General features: G+C 45.0%; 2 long non-coding RNA genes across 2 annotated transcripts; both read left to right on the plus strand.

Moving 5' to 3' along the window:
• The first annotated feature begins 12,926 nt into the window (after window positions 1-12,926).
• Window positions 12,927-14,634, plus strand: LOC309529762. The gene is made up of 3 exons (XR_014218427.1): window positions 12,927-13,061; window positions 13,713-13,863; window positions 14,546-14,634. It is a non-coding gene; the product is annotated as an uncharacterized lncRNA (long non-coding RNA).
• Window positions 14,635-18,261: 3,627 nt separating this feature from the next.
• On the plus strand, window positions 18,262-20,132 carry LOC309529670. The gene is made up of 2 exons (XR_014218277.1): window positions 18,262-19,034; window positions 19,672-20,132. It is a non-coding gene; the product is annotated as an uncharacterized lncRNA (long non-coding RNA).
• The last annotated feature ends 1,129 nt before the right edge of the window (window positions 20,133-21,261 follow it).

Genomic DNA, 21,261 nt, shown 5'->3' on the forward strand with positions numbered 1-21,261 from the left:
TTTGAGCCTACAGCTGCCATCTGCTGAGGGTCAGGCAAATCTGACCAAATTTCTTCAGTTCCCATATAAACTGCTCTTAGCTTTTTACTTCTAAGATACCTCGCATTCTCTGTAGCAGCTATAGAGTTGCCCTGCATTCAGAATTTCCTGGACATGGCCAGAATACAGCAGCTGGAAGCATTATGGCAACCCATGTCAGAAGACTTAAAAATAGCTCAAAAGGTTCATTTATTATTATTATTATTATTATTATTATTATTATTATTATTATTAATGTTTCATGATACCTTCAAAATGTTTGAGACTGCAGCTGCCATCTGCTGAGGGTCAGGCAAATCTGTCTATATTGGTTCCTCGTTTTTCCAGTCTTCAGTCTGTTCCTCTGCATTTTTGCATCAATTTGACTTCTTTACACACACACCCCACGCATAGATGTGCTCAGAAATATCTCCCCCACAAACTACCTTCTTCAAAACAGGCAGACAAGACTTCAAGAGTCTAGATGATGAAATGCATGGCTTTCAATGGACAGAAGAGAAAGGCAATTCAATATAAAATCAGCTACTCTAATGGCTCAAATGCGTAATGCGTCAGGAGGAAGGGGCCGACAGAGCAAAACCAGCTGGGTCAACAGACACTTAGTCCTTGGATGTAACCCTTTAATCTTGGGGTTGTGGGTTTGAGCGATTGGGTGAGAGATTCCTACATTGCAAAGGGTTGGACTAGATGACTCTTGTGGTCCCTTTTGGCTCTATAAATCTGTGATTCTATGACTCTGTGACCTTGAAACTATATATTCTCCTATAGTTCCTAATTTACCTAGACAGGACCTGGAAATGAGGCAACATATGAACATATGGCTCTTCCTTATACATATCCCAAAACAGAGCTTTCTTCTGTCTATTTTGGTATTGTCTACTTTGACTGTTAATAACTGTCCAGCTTTTCCTACCTGGAGAGACACTGGGGACTGAACCTGAACCCACCCCCCTTTTTATATATAGTTTTCTCACCATTTCCTTCTGAGAACTTAGGATCTGCTGTGTAATTCTGTGCGGTAACACAGTCTTGTCCCCACAGGTGCCTAACTCGTTCTGTTTCCTGAAGTGATCACATACACAAACTCACTGTTCCCAAGGTGAAGCAACATTGAGGCTTATCACATTCCCTGAATACGTCTTGCTCGTTATGGAGAGAATCTCTTGTGGGAATCTGAAATAACAATCCCTATTATTATTATTATTATTATTATTATTATTATTATTATTATCTACCTCGCCTATCCGGCTGGGTTTTCCCAGCCACTCTGGGTGGGTTCCAACAGAAGGTCAAAAATACATTAAATACATTTTGATCTGTCTCTAGCCTCCAGGTTTTCATAGGATCCTAGTGTTGGAATGCTTACTTGGTGCACTTGATGCTTCTGTTAAACCAAATAATGTGTTCCAAAAATACATAGATTACAGAGAAATGTAGACAAAAATGGGAAGAGGAGGAGGAGGAGTGAAGGGAAGTTCTGTCTCTGCACATGACTGTGGCATTATGGGAAGTCTTGCTTCTAAGCTTTTCTCTGCTTCTGTACATACTGTACAACCCGTTCTAAATACCAGGACATTCCCTCATTTCTCTAGGATGTTCAGTTCATCTTAAGTTCATGAAAACATTATACTCTGACTGACCTGTTCTTAATGCATAGTTGACCACATCTACGGAACACGATTATTATATTCTTTCATGTTATGATCAATCATTGGTAATTGTTTTAGTCATGCTATATCAATCATTAGTTATAATTTAATTAGGAGGTTTCATGCCTGTCTAGTTCTGTGCTCCCTTTCCCAGCCTTTAATCTATTGGTGATTAATGCCTATATGTAACCCTTGCTCTGTACTTGTGTTAACCAATCAGCAACAAGTTGCTTTGTGTTTGTATCAACCAATCAGCAACGCGCGCACCTGTGGCAATGTTGTAATATTCAATAAAAGAGTCTTCTCAGGGCTTGCTCCAGGGATGCCTCCCAGATGACACTTGCTACTCGTCTTTCGTGATTTCAACGCAACAGAGGAGGAGGAGGAGAATTTATTATTTATACATAGAATCATAGAATCATAGAATCATAGAGTTGGAAGAGACCACAAGGGCCATCGAGTCCAACCCCCTGCCAAGCAGGAAACACCATCAGAGCACTCCTGACATATGGTTGTCAAGCCTCTGCTTAAAGACCTCCAAAGTAGGAGACTCCACCACACTCCTTGGCAGCAAATTCCACTGTCGAACAGCTCTTACTGTCAGGAAGTTCTTCCTAATGTTTAGGTGGAATCTTCTTTCTTGTAGTTTGGATCCATTGCTCCGTGTCCGCTTCTCTGGAGCAGGAGCAGCAGAAAACAACCTTTCTCCCTCCTCTATGTGACATCCTTTTATATATTTGAACATGGCTATCATATCACCCCTTAACCTCCTCTTCTCCAGGCTAAACATGCCCAGCTCCCTTAGCCGTTCCTCATAAGGCATCGTTTCCAGGCCTTTGACCATTTTGGTTGCCCTCCTCTGGACACGTTCCAGTTTGTCAGTGTCCTTCTTGAATTGTGGTGCCCAGAACTGGACACAGTACTCCAGGTGAGGTCTGACCAGAGCAGAATACAGTGGCACTATTACTTCCCTTGATCTAGATGCTATACTCCTATTGATGAGGCCCAGAATTGCATTGGCTTTTTTAGCTGCCGCGTCACACTGTTGGCTCATGTCAAGTTTGTGGTCAACCAAGACTCCTAGATCCTTTTCACATGTACTGCTCTCAAGCCAGGTGTCACCCATCTTGTATTTGTGCCTCTCATTTTTTTTGCCCAAGTGCAATATTTTACATTTCTCCCTGTTAAAATTCATCTTGTTTGTTTTTGCCCAGTTCTCTAATCTGTCATGGTCGTTTTGAAGTGTGATCCTGTCCTCTGGGGTGTTAGCCACCCCTCCCAGTTTGGTGTCATCTGCAAATTTGATCAGGATGCCCTTGAGTCCATCATACAAGTCGTTGATAAAGATGTTGAATAAGACCGGGCCCAAGAAAGAACCCTGTGGCACCCCACTAGTCACTCTTCTCCAGGATGAAGAGGAACCATTGATGAGCACCCTTTGGGATCGGTCAGTCAGCCAGTTACAAATCCACTGAGTGGTAGCATAGTCAAGACCGCATTTTACCAGCTTCTTTACAAGAATATCATGGGGCACCTTGTCAAATGCCTTACTAAAATCAAGGTAGGCTATATCCACTGAGTTCCCTTCATCTACCAGGCTTGTAATTCTGTCAAAAAACGAGATCAGGTTAGTCTGACATGACTTATTTTTCAGAAATCCATGCTGACTATTGGTGATCACAGCATTCCTTTCTAGGTGCTCACAGACTGTTTTCTTAATGATCTGCTCCAGAATCTTCCCTGGTATTGATGTCAGACTGACTGGGCGGTAATTATTTGGGTCCTCTCTTTTCCCCTTTTTGAAAATAGGGACAACATTTGCCCTCCTCCAGTCTGCTGGGACTTCGCCTGTTCTCCAGGAATTCTCAAAGATGACTGCCAGTGGTTCTGCGAGCACATCTGCCAGTTCTTTTAATACTCTTGGATGCAGTTCATCTGGCCCTGGAGACTTGAATACATCTAAACTAGCCAAGTATTCTTGTACTATCTCCTTAGTTATTCTGGGCTGTGTTTCCTTTGCTGAATCATTTTCTCCAAATTCTTCAGGTCGGGCATTGTTTTCTTTATCGGAGAAGACTGAGGCAAAGAAGGCATTGAGGAGTTCAGCCCTTTCTGTGTCCCCTGTTTGCATTTCACCATCTTCTCCTCTGAGTGACCCCACTGTTTCTTTGTTCTTCCTTTTGCTACGAACATACCCATAAAAGCCTTTTTTGTTGCTTTTAACCTCTCTAGCAAGCCTGAGTTCATTCTGTGCTTTAGCTTTTCTGACTTTGTGTCTACACGTGCTGGCTATTTGTTTGAATTCCTCTTTGGTGGTTTCCCCACTTTTCCATTTTTTGTACACATCCTTTTTTAATCTTAACTCAGTTAAAAGTTCTTTACATAGCCACCCTGGCTTCTTTAGGCACCTTCTATGTTTCCGTCTCATTGGTATTGCCTGACGTTGTGCTTTTACTATCTCCCTCTTAACAAACTCCCAGCCATCATGAACTCCCTTTCCTTTTAGTATTACTGTCCATTAATGTAATGTAGTATTACTTTCCTTTTAGTATTACTGTATTATCCCTTTCCTTTTAGTATTATACCCCTCTCTTCTGGCTGGCTGGTTTACTCATTCATTCTGGGCGACTTCCAAAACAAATTAAAACATAATAAAGCATCAAAAGCTTCCCAATACAGGACTGTGTTCGGCAGACTTATTGCTTTTTTGTTCGGCGCCCAGCCACGCTTCCCCTGGGAGCCTCTGTAGATCGTAAAGAAATTAGGAGAATTACACAGCGTCTGTGTCGAAAGGGCAGTAAATAAGTCCAGACGTTTCTTCTGTCCTAATATCTCTTTATTGGAAACAAAAGTAGTATATTTACAAACTCCAACTTCCATCTGATTCAAGCTGCATCTTCTCTGCATCCTTCTGCTTGCAGCTACGCAACAAACTGCTTTCGATCTTCACTCAGCTCACAGCATTCCAAGCTGCTTTCATCACGTCCTGGTGTACTTCCCTTGTACGCGCCTCCTCTCAGGCTTGAGGCACAGAAGGTTAACCCTTCACTACACCCAACACCCCCTCTTGTCTCATGCCTGAGGGGAGAAGCGACCCTTGGTCGTCCCAAACCCAGACCTTTGCAAAACTCCCCATGTCTTTCGAAGGAGAGTGGCTTCGTGAACCCATCAGCTAGGTTCTTGGCAGAGGGACAGTACTTCAGCGCAACTAATCCCTCCTGAACACTCTGGCACACATTCCAAAAGCGAATGTCTAGGTGTTTAGTTCTAGCCTTGAACTGACCTGACTCTGCCAGACGCAGGCATGGTTGATTGTCCTCGAAAACACGTATCGGTTGACAATCCACTCCGCAAAGTTCCTGCACTAAGCAAGCATAGAACTCTACTTCTCTGCACACCTCTGAAAGAGCACTGAACTCAGCCTCAGTGGATGAGAGCGCTATAAGACTTTGCTTCTTGGACCTCCATCCAACTACTGAGTTCCCAAACTTCACCACTAGGCCAGACACAGACTTGCGATCCTCAGGATTAGCCCAATTTGAGTCCACAAAACAAGTCAATTTGACTTCTCCTTGTGCCAGCAATCTAAGACAAAAATCTTTGGTTTCCTGCAAATACCTCAGAACTCTCTTGATGCCATTCCAGGCTTGCACACTAGGGTTTGAAGCTTCCCTGATGAGCAGATTGACAGTAAATGCTATATCAGGTCTGCTCCACTGGGACAAGTACAACAAACTCCCTAGGGCTGACTGAAACACTTCAGTATTTTCGAACTCAGCGCGTTCTACTTGCTGGCTGTCCTTCCAGGACAGCCAACAGACTACCTTCAGATTTCTTCTAAAGATAGTTGTTCATTTCCTTGACAACTGATGGGAGGGCATTCCATAGGTCAGGCACCACTACCGAAAAGGCCCTCAGCCTGGTTCTTATGACCAGAAAAAAAGAATCTCGCATGTTCATTCACCCTAGTTTGGGGGCTTCCAGGTGTTTGTGGACTCCAGCTTCCATCAACTCCAACCAGTATTGCCAAAAGTCAAGAATGATGGGAGCTGCCATCCAAAATACCTGCGTTGCACCAGGCTGATGAAGACTGTCTTGAGTAAGTGTCATGATTGCAAAGCCTTAGCAATAGATGAAGCCCACATCTAATTCTTCAGCAATAACCTGGAAAAGACTCTGATGTTGGGAAAGATTGGGGGCACAAGGAGAAGGGGACGACAGAGGACGAGATGGTTGGACAGTGTTCTCGAAGCTACCAGCATGAGTTTGACCAAACTGCGGGAGGCAGTGGAAGACAGGAGTGCCTGGCGTGCTCTGGTCCAGGGGGTCACGAAGAGTCAGACACGACTAAACGACTAAACAACAACATGTGAAAGATAATGGAAGCCATTAAAGAAATTCAGAATGAGTTGATTTTTATCGACAGTACCAAGAGCAAAAGCATTAAGAATCTAGAAACATCATGTTTTCTTGTTCTTAACAAGCCCTTTGCTCTTTTAAAGTTCACATACCGTCTTAAATGTGAAGAACAGAGGTTATAAATAAAGGTACAGGTCAGGATTTTATCAATTTTTAATAAGGAAACAACCAATTACTCTGATTAAAAAGTTAATTAAATTGGGAGCGCCTAGCCTGTGGTGGACTGTCACCAGTTGGCTGCATAATACTACACTTAAACAATAGTTAAAACACAAAAAATTAGAAGATTTCTATACAATCACTGAAAGTACAAGGAAGTATACGACTTTTATTTGCAGGAGATGTGCTCTCTGTCGAAACTTTGCTAGCGTAAGAACTATGCCACGCAAAAACATGAAAACCAACATTCTCTTCAGTATTTAGACCAGGCCGTGGAGATATTCCTGCAGGGTGGGTGGTGTATATTAAGCAAGATCACAAACAGGAAAATGCTGATATATTTTAACAATATTTTTTTTTTCCCACGATGAAATGAAGAGCAAAATGACAGCTTCCCCTCTCCTCGAATTTCCCATTCTCCGGAACCACAACCACCCTCTTAGAAGCCTATCCTATTGCTCTATTGCAACAGAATATGAACTCAGTGGGATGGGGAGGGAAGAGTCCATTGTACCTGACCTCTTTCTTTCTCCACACACACACACACACAGAGAGAGAGAGAGAGAGAGAGAGAGAGAGAGAGAGAGACAAACATACAGACATAGACACACAGAACCCACACCCGTTGCTAAAAAACAAAGCAAAATTTATGTCTGAGGCTGCCTAGTAACTGTAGCCTTGTATCTTTATCACATGAATGTAGGTGGCACTGTGGGCTTGCCGATCAGAAGGCTGGCAGTTCGAATCCCCACAACAGGGTGAATTCCTGTTACTCTGTCCCAGCTCCTGCCAACCTAGTCTTTTGAAAGCATGTCAGTGCAAGTAGATAAATAGGTACCACTGCGGTGGGAAGGTAAATGGCGTTTCTGTACAATCTGGCTTCCGTCACAGTGTCCCATCTTGCCAGAAGTGGTCTTCTCATGCTAACCACATGACCTGGAAACCTGTCTGTGGACAAACGCCGGCTTCCTCAGCCTGAAAGCGAGATCAGCGCTGCAACCCCATAGTCGCCTTTGACCTGACTTAACCCTCCAGGGATCCCTTACCTTTTTCTTTACCTGTATCTTTATGTGAATGAAAGCAACATTATGCCTGAGGTTTTCAGCTGGAACCTTGTGTGAAAAGGTGACCTAATCATTTCTTACAAGTATAGTCTTACTTGGACTAGTATCAACTCTCCAGATTTTCAAACAGGAGTCTCATCTTACACCTACCTGCAGACACAGAGGGCGAATTTAGGACCTTTCCCTCATACAAACATTGTACTCTACCACTGAAGTGCAGCCTGCCTTAAAACCCATTTCAGCTTTACAGCCATTCCCCACTATTCTACCCCAAGATGGTACACAGGGGCAGGCATGTTTTCTTCCCTGCAATTCCTGAAGGAATGGTGGCAGGTCATAATATATGCTCCCATTTGTCCACCTCATCAAGTGCTTCCCTTTCGAGCTGTTCTTACTGAGTAACCTGGCAGGTGAACTCTGCTTTCGTCCCCTGCTTGCCCACCTGTTTGGTTGTGGTCCTGTGAGGGAGGGTGGCTAGTGCCCACTCAGACCGTGTGGACAGGTGTGCCTCACCTGGGGGTCCCAGAGCACCAGCCCTGGCAGCCTCCTTCCAAAACTCTTTAGGCCAAATGGGTTTTATTCCAAATGGGTAAAAATCTAGTAAATCAGCTTCCTCCCAAAATGTCTTCAACTGATCAGGAACAACATGCTTGAATACACAAATACACACATGCAAATACATATATATGCAGACATTGAAAAGACCACCTTATCTCTGAGACCTTATCCTGAATGTCATGGTCTATTAGTAGTGGCTTCCTCATGGGATGTTTACAGATTGCCATCTATGGGCAGGGCCTTAAATCAAGTCCTGAAGCACATAATTCAACTTGGCCACAGGGTGTTGGGCTGTTGTTGTTGTTTAGTCGTTTAGTCATGTCTGACTCTTCATGACCCCATGGACCAGAGCACACCAGGCACTCCTGTCTTCCATTGCCCCCCGCAGTTTGGTCAAACTCATGCTTGTAGCTTCAAGAACACTGTCCAACCATCTTATCCTCTGTCGTCCCCTTCTCTTTGTGCCCTCAGTCTTTCCCAACATCAGGGTCGTTTCCAGGGAGTCTTCTCTTCTCATGAGGTGGCCAAAGTATTGGAGCGTCAGCTTCAGGATCTGTCCTTCCAGGGAGCACTCAGGGCTGATTTCCTTCAGAATAGAGAGGTTTGATCTTCTTGCAAACCTTGGAACTCTCAAGAGTCTCCTCCAGCACCATAATTCAAAAGCATGAATTCTTCGGCGATCAGCCTTCCTTATGGTCCAGGTCTCACTTCCATACATCACTACTGGGAAAACCACAGCTTTAACTATATGGACCTTTGTCGGCAAGGTGATGTCTCTGCTTTTTAAGATGCTGCCTAGGTTTGTCATTGCTTTTCTCCAAAGAAGCAGGCATCTTTTAATTTCGTGACTGCTGTCTGTCACCATTTGCAATGATCTTTGCCAGGAGGTGATGGGACCCCATAGTCGCCTTTGACCTGACTTAACCCTCCAGGGGTCCCTTACCTTTTACCTTTACCTGTATCTTTATGTGAATGAAAGGAACTTTATCATTTCTTACAAGTATTGTCTTACTTGGACTAGTATCAACTCTCCAGATTTTCAAACGGGAGTCTCATCTGACCCCTACCTGCAGACACAGAGGGCGAACTTAGGACCTTTCCCTCATACAAACATTGTACTCTACCACTGAAGTGTAGGCTGCCTTAAAACCCATTTCAGATTTACAGCCATTCCCCACTATTCTACCCCAAGATGGTACACAGGGACAGGCATGTTTTCTTCCCTGCAATTCCTGAAGAATCGTTGCAGGTCATAATAAATGCTCCCATTTGTCCATCTCATCAAGTGTTTCTCTTTTGAGATGCTCTTACTGAGTGAGTAACCAGGCAGGTGAACTCTGCTTTTGTCCCCAGCTTTAACTATACGGACCTTTGTCGGCAAGATGATGTCTCTGCTTTTTAAGATGCTGTCTAGGTTTGTCATTGCTTTTCTCCCAAGAGGCAGGCATTTTTAATTTCATGACTGCTGTCACCATCTGCAGTGATCATGGAACTGAAGAAAGTAAAATTTCTCACTGCCTCCATTTCATATCCTTCTCTTTGCCAGGAGGTGATGGGACCAGTGGCCATGATCTTAGTTTTTTTGATGTTGAGCTTCAGACCATATTGTGCGCTCTCCTCTTTCACCCTCATTAAAAGGTTCTTTAATTCCTCCTCACTTTCTGCCATCTTCTTGGACTGCAAGAAGATCAAACCTATCCATTCAGAAGGAAATCAGCCCTGAGTACTCACTGGAAGGACAGATCCTCAAGCTGGAGGGACAGATCCTGAAGATTGAGGGCACAAGGAGAAGGGGACGACAGAGGATGAGATGGTTAGACAGTGTTATCAAAGCTACCAACATGAGTTGGTAGGCAGTGGAAAACAGGAGTGCTTGACGTGCTCTGGTCCATGGGGTCACGAAGAGTCGGACACGAATAAATGACTAAACAACAACAAAAAGGAAACATTTCAAAACTTGCCTATACAGAGCTGACTTCAGATGGCTCGGGGCCAGCCAGCCAGAACTATGCAATAATTGCACTGAACATTTCCTCAATCAGCACTATTTATGCAGGGGAGATAATCCATGCAAAAATCTGTCCGATGTCTTCAAGCACAAAGTGCACAGAGCCCTCCTTAAGGGTTCTTCCACATGCCAAAAAAAAAATGAGTGCCAAGTAACTGCACATATTGCAAAATTAGCAGAAACTCTGCAGAGAGATTTTTGACAGAGAAGGCAGGACCTCTAGTGGCTGTCTGCTGTGTGTTTTTCTGAATGTTTAGTCGGAATCTCCTCTCTTGTAACTTGTCACATGTCTGCTGCTATTCAGAATGGAGCGTTGGGAGCAAAATCCAGCTTTCTGAGAAATTCAGCCTTTTCCACCCATGAAGATATAGTTGAGAGCATGTGGGCAACACCCACTGAAAGTTGCTATGCCCAGGGACTTCCAGGTCAAGCGCCATCGACTAATGGCGGATTCCCTCCGAGCTCCGGAGGGAATCGGCTCCGTAGAGGACAGGTCTTGCCACGGCGGCAACGCGGGGACCCTCAAAAACCACAGGCGCTGAAGCCTGTGGACCTGGTGACTCGGCGGGCACCATTTGCGCCTGCCCGACCTGCGAAGGAGCCTTTTTAAAGGCTGCGGAGCGGGGGCCGGGGAGTGGCGTGGTGCTGTGAGTAGACCGCTACTTCTACGAAGTGAAGCCGCAAGCCATGGCCGGAGAGCACTGACTTCTTCCTTTGATTAATTGGACTCTAAAAGCAACACCCCGTGAGTAATACGAAAATCGGAATTAAAAAAAATTCCCTTTTGAATTTGGCACGATCGGGTGAGACGCTAAAAAGGAAGTCCGTCTCCCCTTCAAGTAGATACATTAAAGCAAGAACCGGATAACTAAGGTTGAGAGGCTTTTTTCCACGGGATAAAAGTCAGTAATTTCACGATTTGGCATTATAAGTACTTGTGCTGGAGGATAAGAGTGGATGTTAAGTGCTGAAGTGCAACCCCCCGGGAGCCGGGAGCAATCTGCGAGAAAGCCTGTTGAGGAGATACAAAGAGTTTGACAGCTGTCAAATTAGCTGTCAAAGTTCGGAAAATTTGGAAAATTTGGTTTCTGTGATTTCTGCTGGTTATTTTTGATACATTTGGACTTTAAACCGTTGAAAATAAAGAAGAAACAGAAACAAATTAACTTGACTGTTGGAATTAAGGCTGGAAGGAACACTAAGTAACTAGAATCCCTCTAGAGGGAGTTCTGAGACATTACAATGGCTGCAGATGGAAAAATACAGGCTGAGCTGGATAGAATGTTCTTTCTCTTGGGAAAATTACAAGGTCAGAGTGAAGCTATGGCTATAAATGTTACAGCTTTGAATTTTAAAGTAAACAATCTTGCTGATTGTGTCAAGGACTCGATACAAGAAACCTATGCAGCTGGAAAAGAAGAGAAATGTGTTGACTTAAAGAAGGGGGAAGGAGGAGCTGAAATGCCGCAGAGGAAAAAGGAGAGCCAGAGGCCTGCGAAGATGGATTTTAAGATGAAAATTTGGTTTGAATTGGAGAAGGAAGATTGGAGAGATCTCCCTATGGGGAGATCTGAAGACCTATGGATTACAAATTTGAATAAGATGAAAGTTGGAGCTTGTGGGACATTTGGGACATTTGGACTTAAAAGCAACAAGAAACAAGATTTGGGCTCCACTTTCGAATATGGAGGTCTGGTTGGAAGAAAATCAGATCTTTTTGAGACAGAGCCTCTCCGAAACCCGATGGTTAATATAAAAGACTACCAACAAAACCGGCAGAGAGGGACTGAGAGAGATTTAAGGGCCTCGGATGTAAGATATCCAGGCTGAGAGCTGATGACTGAGAGATACTTTGGGGATCAAAACCGGGAAGGGGGGGGTGAGAGTTTTGGAATCCAAAGGGTGTATAACTATATGTTTTTTTCTTTTGGTATTTTGTTTTGTAATTATTATAAAAATTGGGAAATTTGTGAAAGGGAATTTGGGTCAACCTTAGAAAAGGGTGTAAATGATGAGTATTGGGGTCTAAAGTGAGGTTCATAAGTTAAAATTGGGCATCTGAGATGAATTAAGTATGACATTAATAAGGTAAAAGTGGGGAAGAAGAACTTGCTGAGCTAATTATGTGAATTGGGATACAAGAAGGGGGGATGTGGGGAAGTCAGTGAAAGATGTTAACAAAATAAGAATTTGAAATTATATTTGTTATTTGTGTTGTGTGGTGTTATGTATGTCTATGTTTTCATGTTTGTCTTAAAATTATGAAAATTTAATAAAAATGTTATAAAAAAAAGAAAGTTGCTATGCCCAGGAACAAGGCTTCAGTGCCACGTCTAATTTACTCTTCAAACAAAAGCCAGGCAAACTATGCAATAATTGCACTGGATGTTTGCCCATAGTAGGCATGATTTATATAGGGAAGAGAACCTAGACTATCTTGATGCAGAAATCCATCAAAAAACAAAGTGAACAAAGCCTTTCTTATGGGTATTTCCACATTCTGAAAACAATGAGTCACTGCATGTATTGCAAAATTAGCACAAACTCTGCAGAGAGATTTTTGACAGAGAAAGCAGGTCCTCTAGTTGCTATGTGTGCTATGTGTGCCCATATTCTCTAAAGGGTTAGATGGAGGGGCTTGGCAGTAACTTTTGCTGTTGTTCTGCCCGATGTGCAGTTATGTAAAGTTAGCAAAAGATTGTTGGACAGTGTTTTCAAAGCTACCAACATGAGTTGGTAGGCAGTGGAAGGCAGGAGTGCCTGGCATGCTCTGGTCCATGGGGTCACAAAGAGTCGGACACGACTGAATCACTAAACAACAACAAAAAGGAAACATTTCAAAGCTTCCCTATACAGAGCTGACTTCAGATGGCTCAGGGGTCTCCTAACTGTTTCTGCCCCTACTCAGCTCTGGCTTGCGGCCCCCAGAAAGTCATTCAGAAGGGAATGTGACCCCACCTCTGCTTTACATGACTGTACCTCAAACTCCTCCTCCTCTTTCCCTCTAGGGGCTGCTGTTGTTTGACGACCTATAAATAAGGAGCACCTTCTGTCCCTCCTCTGTGCGATCTCAGAATTTCCAGCAAATCGAAGGAGACATGAAGTTCTCCTACTTGATCTCTGTTTTTTTCCTCTTTTCTTCCCTCTTCCTGCTAAGGGATTCAGGTATTGTACAGAGTTTGCTTAGATTGTGGCAGGCACTGAAATAGCCAGCAATGCTGCTGTAATGGGGAAGGGGTTTTCTTAACAATGGCAAAGTTCCCAGAAACAGTGTTGTTTGCTCTGTCTTGCACGCACAAAAAATATTATAAATATTAGGGTGAGGGTGGGTTTTTTTGGGGGGGAGTGGAGGGTTAAAAGAGAAAGTTTTATTATTTTGTTTTAAAAAATGATTTGGTTTTATTTCTTAACGTTTCCGTCATGTTGTAGCTTGTGGAAAAGAGCATGGTTTCAAATGAAATCTTAAATTCAAACAAAGGAAATTTAAATTATTTCAAATGCTAAAAGCTCATAATCTTGGACAGATGCCATAAACCTTTTTCAGAGTGATTGAACCAACCATTTCTTTCTATTTTTTAAAAGTAAAAGAACCAGATATCTTCTTTTTGAGAGTATTATACAGATCAACATTTATACAATTATATTTTGGAAGTCGAGCGGAATCTGTTTGGGAAGTCCGTTCGACTTCCAAAACATTCGGAAACCAAAGGGCGGCTTCTGATTGGCTGCAGAAAGCAGAGAACGGACTTAGAACGCTGTAGTTGGCAAGGAGCCCCAACTCAAAGTGAACCAATGTTTTTGCTTTCTTGCCTTAAGCTTACGCTTCTAAACCATCTTCCCCAACTTACCCACCACAATCGAAGGAGGAATGTGACAAAGCCGAAGGGAAGTGCATGCTGGAGAGGTGTATGACTGCCTGGAAAAGGGTCGGGAAATGCCTGCCAGACAAAGTCTGCTGCAAACTTCCGTAAGAGATCCCATCAATTCCCATCAAAGCCAGCCAGCATGGTCAGTGGTCGGGGGGGGGGTGTGGAATTGTGGTCTTGCAACTGCAGAGTCCTTGGCTGGTGAATGATGGCCTAAAGCAGGCACATCCAACGTCCAACAGGTTGCCACATATCAAAAACTGGCAGTGATCTACCACACTCTCCCATTGTCATTCTTCAACTTAAACATATTATATTTAGCTGGGGAAACCCAGCCAGGTGAGCAGGGTATAAATAATAAATTATGATTATGATAAAAAAAATAATAACAAATTATTGCACCCCACACCAGCCGCTTCCCAGGGCCGTTGGTGCGCATGGGAAGCCAAGACACCCCAAAATGTCCCATTCCACCTTTACCATGGTCAGTGGCTAGGCTGGAGCTGGAAAGGTGGGAAATGTTCAGCAACCCCGCAGAACTAGGAGGGAGAGCGACTTACTTTTCAGTGAATGTAGCTCAAATATTGCCCAGTTAACCACATGGCTGAGTTAGGATTTTGAACCTGCTTCTCATGCCTAGCCTGCGAGAGGGAAGTCGGGCATCATGTCGCCCATTCATGTCACACGACATTGAGAACAGTAAATACATTTATGTCATTGTCCTTGCTCCCTCTGTTTTCAGTAACGAGGAGCTGAGAATATGTTTTGCTTCTCTACCTTCAGGTAATGGAGTCGCACGAGAATTGGCTGCTTTGAGGTTTTCTACAATCAAGCAGTATATGAATTTTATGCAATAAATAAATTCAAAGACCCCTCCTAGATCTGTCCGAACTTCTTTAGTTCCCATATAAACTGTTCTTAGTTGTTTACTTCTACCATACCTCCTCTTTTTATTATTGTTATTATTTGAGATTTTGCATGATACCTTCAAAATTTTTGAGACTACAGCTGCCGTCTGCTGAGGGTCAGGCAAATGTGTCCAAATTTATTCAGTTCCCATATAAACTGCTCTTAGTTTTTTACTTCTAAGATATCTCACATTCTCACTTGGAATTCCCTGGACATGGCCAGAATACAGCAGCCGGAAGCAGTGTCTAGCTGAAAATCGCTGGAATATCCAGGAAAATCAAGGCACATGGCAACCCATGTCAGAAGTCTTAAAAATAGCTCAAAAACATCTATTATTATTATTATTATTATTATTATTATTATTATTAGAGATTTTTCATGATACCTTCAAAATGTTTAAGACTACAGCTGCCATCTGCTGGGGGTCAGGCAAATGTGTCCAAATTTCTTCAGTTCCCATATAAACTGCTCTTAGTTTTTTACTTCTAAGATATCTGTAGCAGCTATGGGGTTGCCCTACACTTGGAATTTCCTGGACATGGCCAGAATACGGCAGCTGATTGGCTGAAAATCACTGGAATATCCAGGAAAATCAAGGCACATGGCAACCCATGTTAGAAGTCTTAAAAACAGTTTAAAAACTGTTTTTTATTATTATTATTATTAGAGATTTTTCATGGTACCTTCAAAATATTTGAGACTACAACTGCCATCTGCTGAGGGTCAGGCAAATCCGACCGAATTTCTTCAGTTCCCATATAAACTGCTCTTAGTTTTTTACTTCTAATATACCTCACATTCTCTGTAGCAACTATAGGGTTGCCCTACACTTGGAATTCCCTGGACATGGCCAGAATAAGGCAGCTGAATATCCATCTCTGGAATATCCAGAGGCACATGGCAAATTTTCCAGAGGCACTCTGGAAAATCAAGGCGCATGGCAAACCATGTCAGAAGTCTTAAAAACAGTTCAAAACTTTGTTTATTATTATTATTATTATTATTATTATTATTATTATTATTATTATTATTTGAGATTTTTCATGGTACCTTCAAAATGTTTGAGACCACAGCTGCCATCTGCTGCGGTTCAGGCAAATCTGTCTATATCGGTTCCTCATTTTTCCAGTCTTCAGTCTGTTCCTCTGCATTTTTGCATCAGTTTGACTTCTTTAACCCCCACCCATAGGCGCCGACTCCATGGGGCCTGAGGGGGCCCGAGCCCCCTCAAAAATTCATTTGGGGGGCTCTGCCCCCCCCAGTAATCTCGGGCGCCCGTCCAGCAGAGCGCCGCCGCCGGTTTGGACCACACCATGTTTCAGTGAAGGGGAGGAGGAAGAGGAAAAAAAGAGCTTTAGAAGGAGATCGCTCTGCACTCTTTCCCCCCCCCCAGCATCATCATCATCATCACACCCCACGGCCATCCCCTTTTCTCCTCCTCCAGCCACCATCTCTCCTCCCCTTCTGTTTCCATTCGAAACGTCAAAGAAGAAATTGCTAGGTGGAAAACACGCACCACCATCTGACCCGACCGTGCAGCCAATCAGGAAGCCGCTCGGCGTTTTTGTTTGTTTTAAACGGGGCTGCAGCTGAAGCCACTTCACTTTCGGCCCACTGCGCTGCCGGGGAACAGGCACGCGTGGCGCAGAGGGAGCGGGCGGCTTCTTTTCGGCCCAAACCGATCTCCGCCGGTGAAGGGGAGGGAAGGGAGGCGGGCCGAGAGCGGCCCTATCGGGGCAAGGCTGCGAATAGCGGGCAGCCTGAACTGGAGAGCTCGCTTGCGCGTATCCGCTGCGCGCATTTCCGCGTTGAGGGCGGCGCTTGGAAGGGAGACGCTGCTGTCAGGCGAGCGGCAGACGCGGCGCAACAGCCCCCCTTTCGCTTCCCCGGGTCGGATAAGAGTGAGATCTTCTCTTGGGGTGGGGGGCAGGGGTGCCAACTTGAATTAAACGTGGAGGGGGAGGAGAGCAGGAAAGTCCCGCTCCACATAACCGATCACAAGATGCAGCGCATGTACGCCATTTGAATGGCAATGCTCATCAACTTTGGGAGAGCCTCGCCACCTCAAATATGTTATGGGGGTGCAACAGGACTTCGGCCCCTAGAGGTTGGCTCCTTTGGTGGTGGGTGTGGAGAGCAGGAGCTGCGGAGGCGCTTGCCAAGCTGGGCTTGTCTAGCTTTCCGTTGGAAGCCAGCCTCCCCAGCCGTGTTTTCGTCACGGGGCGTCGTCAGCTTCTGCCCGCAGAGCCCGGAGGACGTCAGCATCCCACTAGCCGAAACGGAAAGCAAGGGAAGCTGGCCACGCTTTTTTCTGTTAAAAATAAACAAAAATAATACGATTTTTACTTGGTGCTAAACTAGCAAGGAGCCCGAGAGAGATCTCTGGTCGCCTGAGGTTCAGCCTTCTTCTCGGGAGACCTTACCTCGCTCCCCAAACCACACTGTCTCGTTGCGCAGATCCGAAGGGGGACGCTGAAGGATCGCCAAGCCGTCTCGACTGCAACGTGAAGAAATCATTCCCCGCCTCCTCCCCACCTGCTCCCTCGCCAGCCAGCCAGCCAGCCGTGCGCCCTAGCCGGAGAGCCCCGGCCGTCCCCGTCGCGCAATCGGCTGGATCTCCCTTCAGCAGGCCGTGCTCACAACTCGGCCCAGGGACCCCCCAGCAGCGGATCTCCGTCCCAGCTGAAGAATCCGGCAACAAGCCCCCTCCTCCCCAATCGCTCCGCCGAAATACGCTCCAAAACCCCCCAGATAGGCCGCCGGCCGCCAAGTCTCATGGCGCCCTGAGCGAGGGTCTCTCCCCAACACCGCCACCTCGAACTGCGTTCTCCCGGCTACCCGAGCGAACCAGCGGCAGGACCCCGGTATGGCCCCCCCCAATATTTTTTATAAGTCGGCACCCCTGGCCCCACCCAACCATAGATGTGCTCAGAAAGATCTCCCCCACAGACTACCTTCTTCAAAACAGGCAGACAAGACTTCAACAGTATTGATGCTAAAATGCATGGTTTTTAATGGACAGAAGAGAAAGACATTTCAACAAAAAAATCAGCTACGCTAATGGCTCAAATGCGTAATGCGTCAGGAGGAAGGGGCCGGCAGAGCAAAACCAGCTGGGTCAACGGACACTTAGTCCTTGGATGTAACCCTTTAATCTCGGGGTCGTGGGTTTGAGCCCCATGTTGGGTGAGAGATTCCTACATTGCAAAGGGTTGGACTAGATGGCTCTATAAATCTGTGATTCTATTATTCTGTAACCTTGAAACTCACTTTAAGTGGCCAAAACCATGATACCACAGTACCTGCAGCAAAAAGAAAAACAATTTGAGATCCAGCAGTTTTGAAAGAACAGAGGTTACAAATACCAGTACAGTTCAGGATTGTATGAATTTTTAATAAGCAAACAACCAATTACTCTGATTAAAAGGTTAATTAAATTGGGAGAGCCTAGTGCGTGGCCCTCTGGATTATGATGAGCAACAGATAGGACTGTTACATGTAAACTGTTGGCTGCATAATACTACACTTAAACAAAACAGTTAAAACACGAAAAAGTAAGGGATTTCTAGGCTCTCACTGAAAGTACTTTTATTTGCAAGAGATGTGCTCTCTGTTGAAACTTTGCTAGGGTAAGAACTATGCCATGCAAAAACATGAAAAAACACTGTTCTGTGCAATGTTTACACCAGGCCATCGAGAAATTCCTGCAGGGTGGGAGATGTATATTAAGCAAGATCACAAAGAAAAAATTGCTGATATATTTTCACAAGATTCCCCCCCCCAAGATGAAATGAAGAGCAAAATGAGAGCTTCCCCTCTCCCCGAATTTCCCATTCACCGGAACCACAACAACCACCCTCTTAGAAGCCAGACCCAAACATGAGCCCTCTATTGCAACAGAATTAAAACTCAGGTGAATGGAAAGGGAAGAGTCCTTTGTACCTGACCTCTTTCTTTCTCCACACACCCACAGAGAGAGACAGACAGACAGACAGACAGACAGACAGACAGACAGACAGACACAGACACACAGAACCTGCACCCTTTGCTAAAGCCACGGCTAAAACATCAAGGCCTGAGCAACACTGTAACTCTCTTGTTCCAGCCTGGTGAAGCCCTGAACAACACTCCTCTTAAAGAGTGGGAACAGTTTGTTGCCGCCCCCCACACACGTGCTCAGATTTCAGTGCTGCTGTTCCCAGCAGAGAATACGCAAAAGCCACATGACCTTCTCCCACAATACTCCTCCTTCGTCATTCCCTCTCTTCTCCATTTCTGGAAACACTGAGGCTCTGGAAGCTCTGAGATTCAGCCATGAAGATCACCTTCCTTCTGACTTTGGTTATCTTCTTTCTATTGCTAGGTAAGATGTTTGGGGACCACCCGTTTTCAGCCTACAGGTGGGAGAGGAAGAAACATCAACCCTGCGGGATGGGGGGGGAATTCTTTGCTGTTTTAGTTGCATAGTCTGAGAAATATATTCATAGAGTTGGAAAGGAGCAACCCAGCAATGCTGAAGCCACAACTAAAGAATCTGATAGATGGCCACCCAACCTTGGTTTAGAAACCTTCCCTGAAGGGGAGTCCACCACATTTTGAGGGAGTCTGTTCCACTGCAGAACAGCTCTTACCATCAGAAAGTTCTTCCTAATGCTCAGCCAGAATTTCCTTTCTTGTAACTTGAAGCCGTTGGCTGGAGTCCTACCACCCAGGGCAGGAGAAAGCAAGCTTGCTCCAATTCCCATGAGACAGCCCTTTAGAGATTTGGACAGCATATTGCTTCTCAGACCTATCTTCTCCAGGCTAAACATACCCAACTCCCTCAACCCTTCCTCATAAGGCCTGGTTTCCAGGCTGAACTAGATGGACTAGATGAGCCTTGGGGCTCCCCTTTCACCTCTACCGCTCTATGATTCCATGACAATATGGGAAGAGTGTTTCAGCTTGGGAAGGCCTGCCCTTAATCACAATGTTCCTCTTGTTTTTTTAAACACCCCCAGGTCTTAACCAGGCCAGGAAGAAAAAATGTGCAGATGGAGTATGCAGAAAGCGGAAGGAGTGTTACAGGGAGGAAAAGTTGTGGGGACCATGCCCTCATGATCCATCAAAGATCTACTGCTGCTTTGGGTAAGCTGGCTCCCTCCCTCTTCACCAGCAGCAAGCCTATCATATTGCGGGGGGCGAATGAATCCTAACCTCTCATATTTCAGAATATCTTCACCCTGTATACCTGTTCCCTTAGGTAGGCATCAATTATCCACCCAGGAGAAGATTCGGATGTTTCTGAATCCTGAAGCAATTTTCCTGTGACATGGGCTCTTTCTTCATCGCCACTCCCAGAAGCCTTGTGCATTTGAGCTTGTCAGCTAGTCAACCTTCCCAAAAGGGAACAACAATTGTTGTCTAACAGAAATCTTGCATTTTCTTCTTCTAATAAAAGCAATGTAGTTGGGAATATGAACCAGTGGTGTGTGCTGATTTCCATAAAGGGAGAAGGAAGTCTCCTATCTCTGAAAAACAAACACTTGCTACCTTTTGTAAAAATGACTGCTTCGCCCACCTTACCCTAGTCCTCACGGACTGCGGAACATAAATAACTTTTTGGCCGCATGAACGGGGGGGGGGATATGTACAGGCTGTTCTAGCAAAGACGCTTCTCTTCTGTGCCAAGGACAGCTCAGACTTGCAGCCTGCAGAAAGGAAGCAAATCTGCACATACCTCATGAAGTGGCTTATTTTGCATCTCCTCAGTTGCAAGGGGGAGAAGGGGGAGTCTGTTCTCATTTAGGGGTGAAACTGCCTAATATGCACTCATCAGAACAATGTGTGGAACAAAACACAGCCATCCTTTGAAATTCACACTGCTCTGAATTTTGCATTGCAGTTTTCCAGCTGGGAAACACATACCCAAAATGCATGTACAGTGGTACCTCAGGTTAAGTACTTAATTCGTTCCAGAGGTCTGTTCTTAACCTGAAACTGTTCTTAACCTGAAGCACCACTTTATCTAATGGGGCCTCCTGCTGTGGCCGCGCCACTGGAGCACGATTTCTGTTCTCATCCTGAAGCAAAGTTCTTAACCTGAGGTACTATTTCTGGGTTAGCGGAGTCTGTAACCTGAAGCGTATGTAATGTGAAGCATATGTAACCCGAGGTACCACTGTACTGCAATCTTTGTTGTTGTTTAGTCGTTTAGTCGTGTCCGACTCTTCGTGACCCCATGGACCAGAGCACGCCAGGCACTTCTGTCCTCCACTGCCTCCCGCAGTTTGATCAAACTCATGCTAGTGGCTTCAAGAACACCATCCAACCATCTCATTCTCTGTCGTCCCCTTCTCCTTGTGCCCTCCATCTTTCCCAACATCAGGGTCTTTTCCAGGGAGTCCTCTCTTCTCATGAGGTGGCCAAAGTATTGGAGCCTCAGCTTCAGGATCTGTCCTTCCAGTGAGCACTCAGGGCTGATTTCCTTCAGAATGGAGAGGTTTGATCTTCTTGCAGTCCATGGGACTCTCAAGAGTCTCCTCCAGCACCATAATTCAAAAGCATCAATTCTTCGGCGATCAGCCTTCTTTATGGTCCAGCTCTCACTT

Source organism: Podarcis vaucheri (genome assembly GCF_965113315.1).
Source record: "Podarcis vaucheri genome assembly, chromosome: 3".
Classification (NCBI taxonomy): domain Eukaryota; kingdom Metazoa; phylum Chordata; class Lepidosauria; order Squamata; family Lacertidae; genus Podarcis; species Podarcis vaucheri.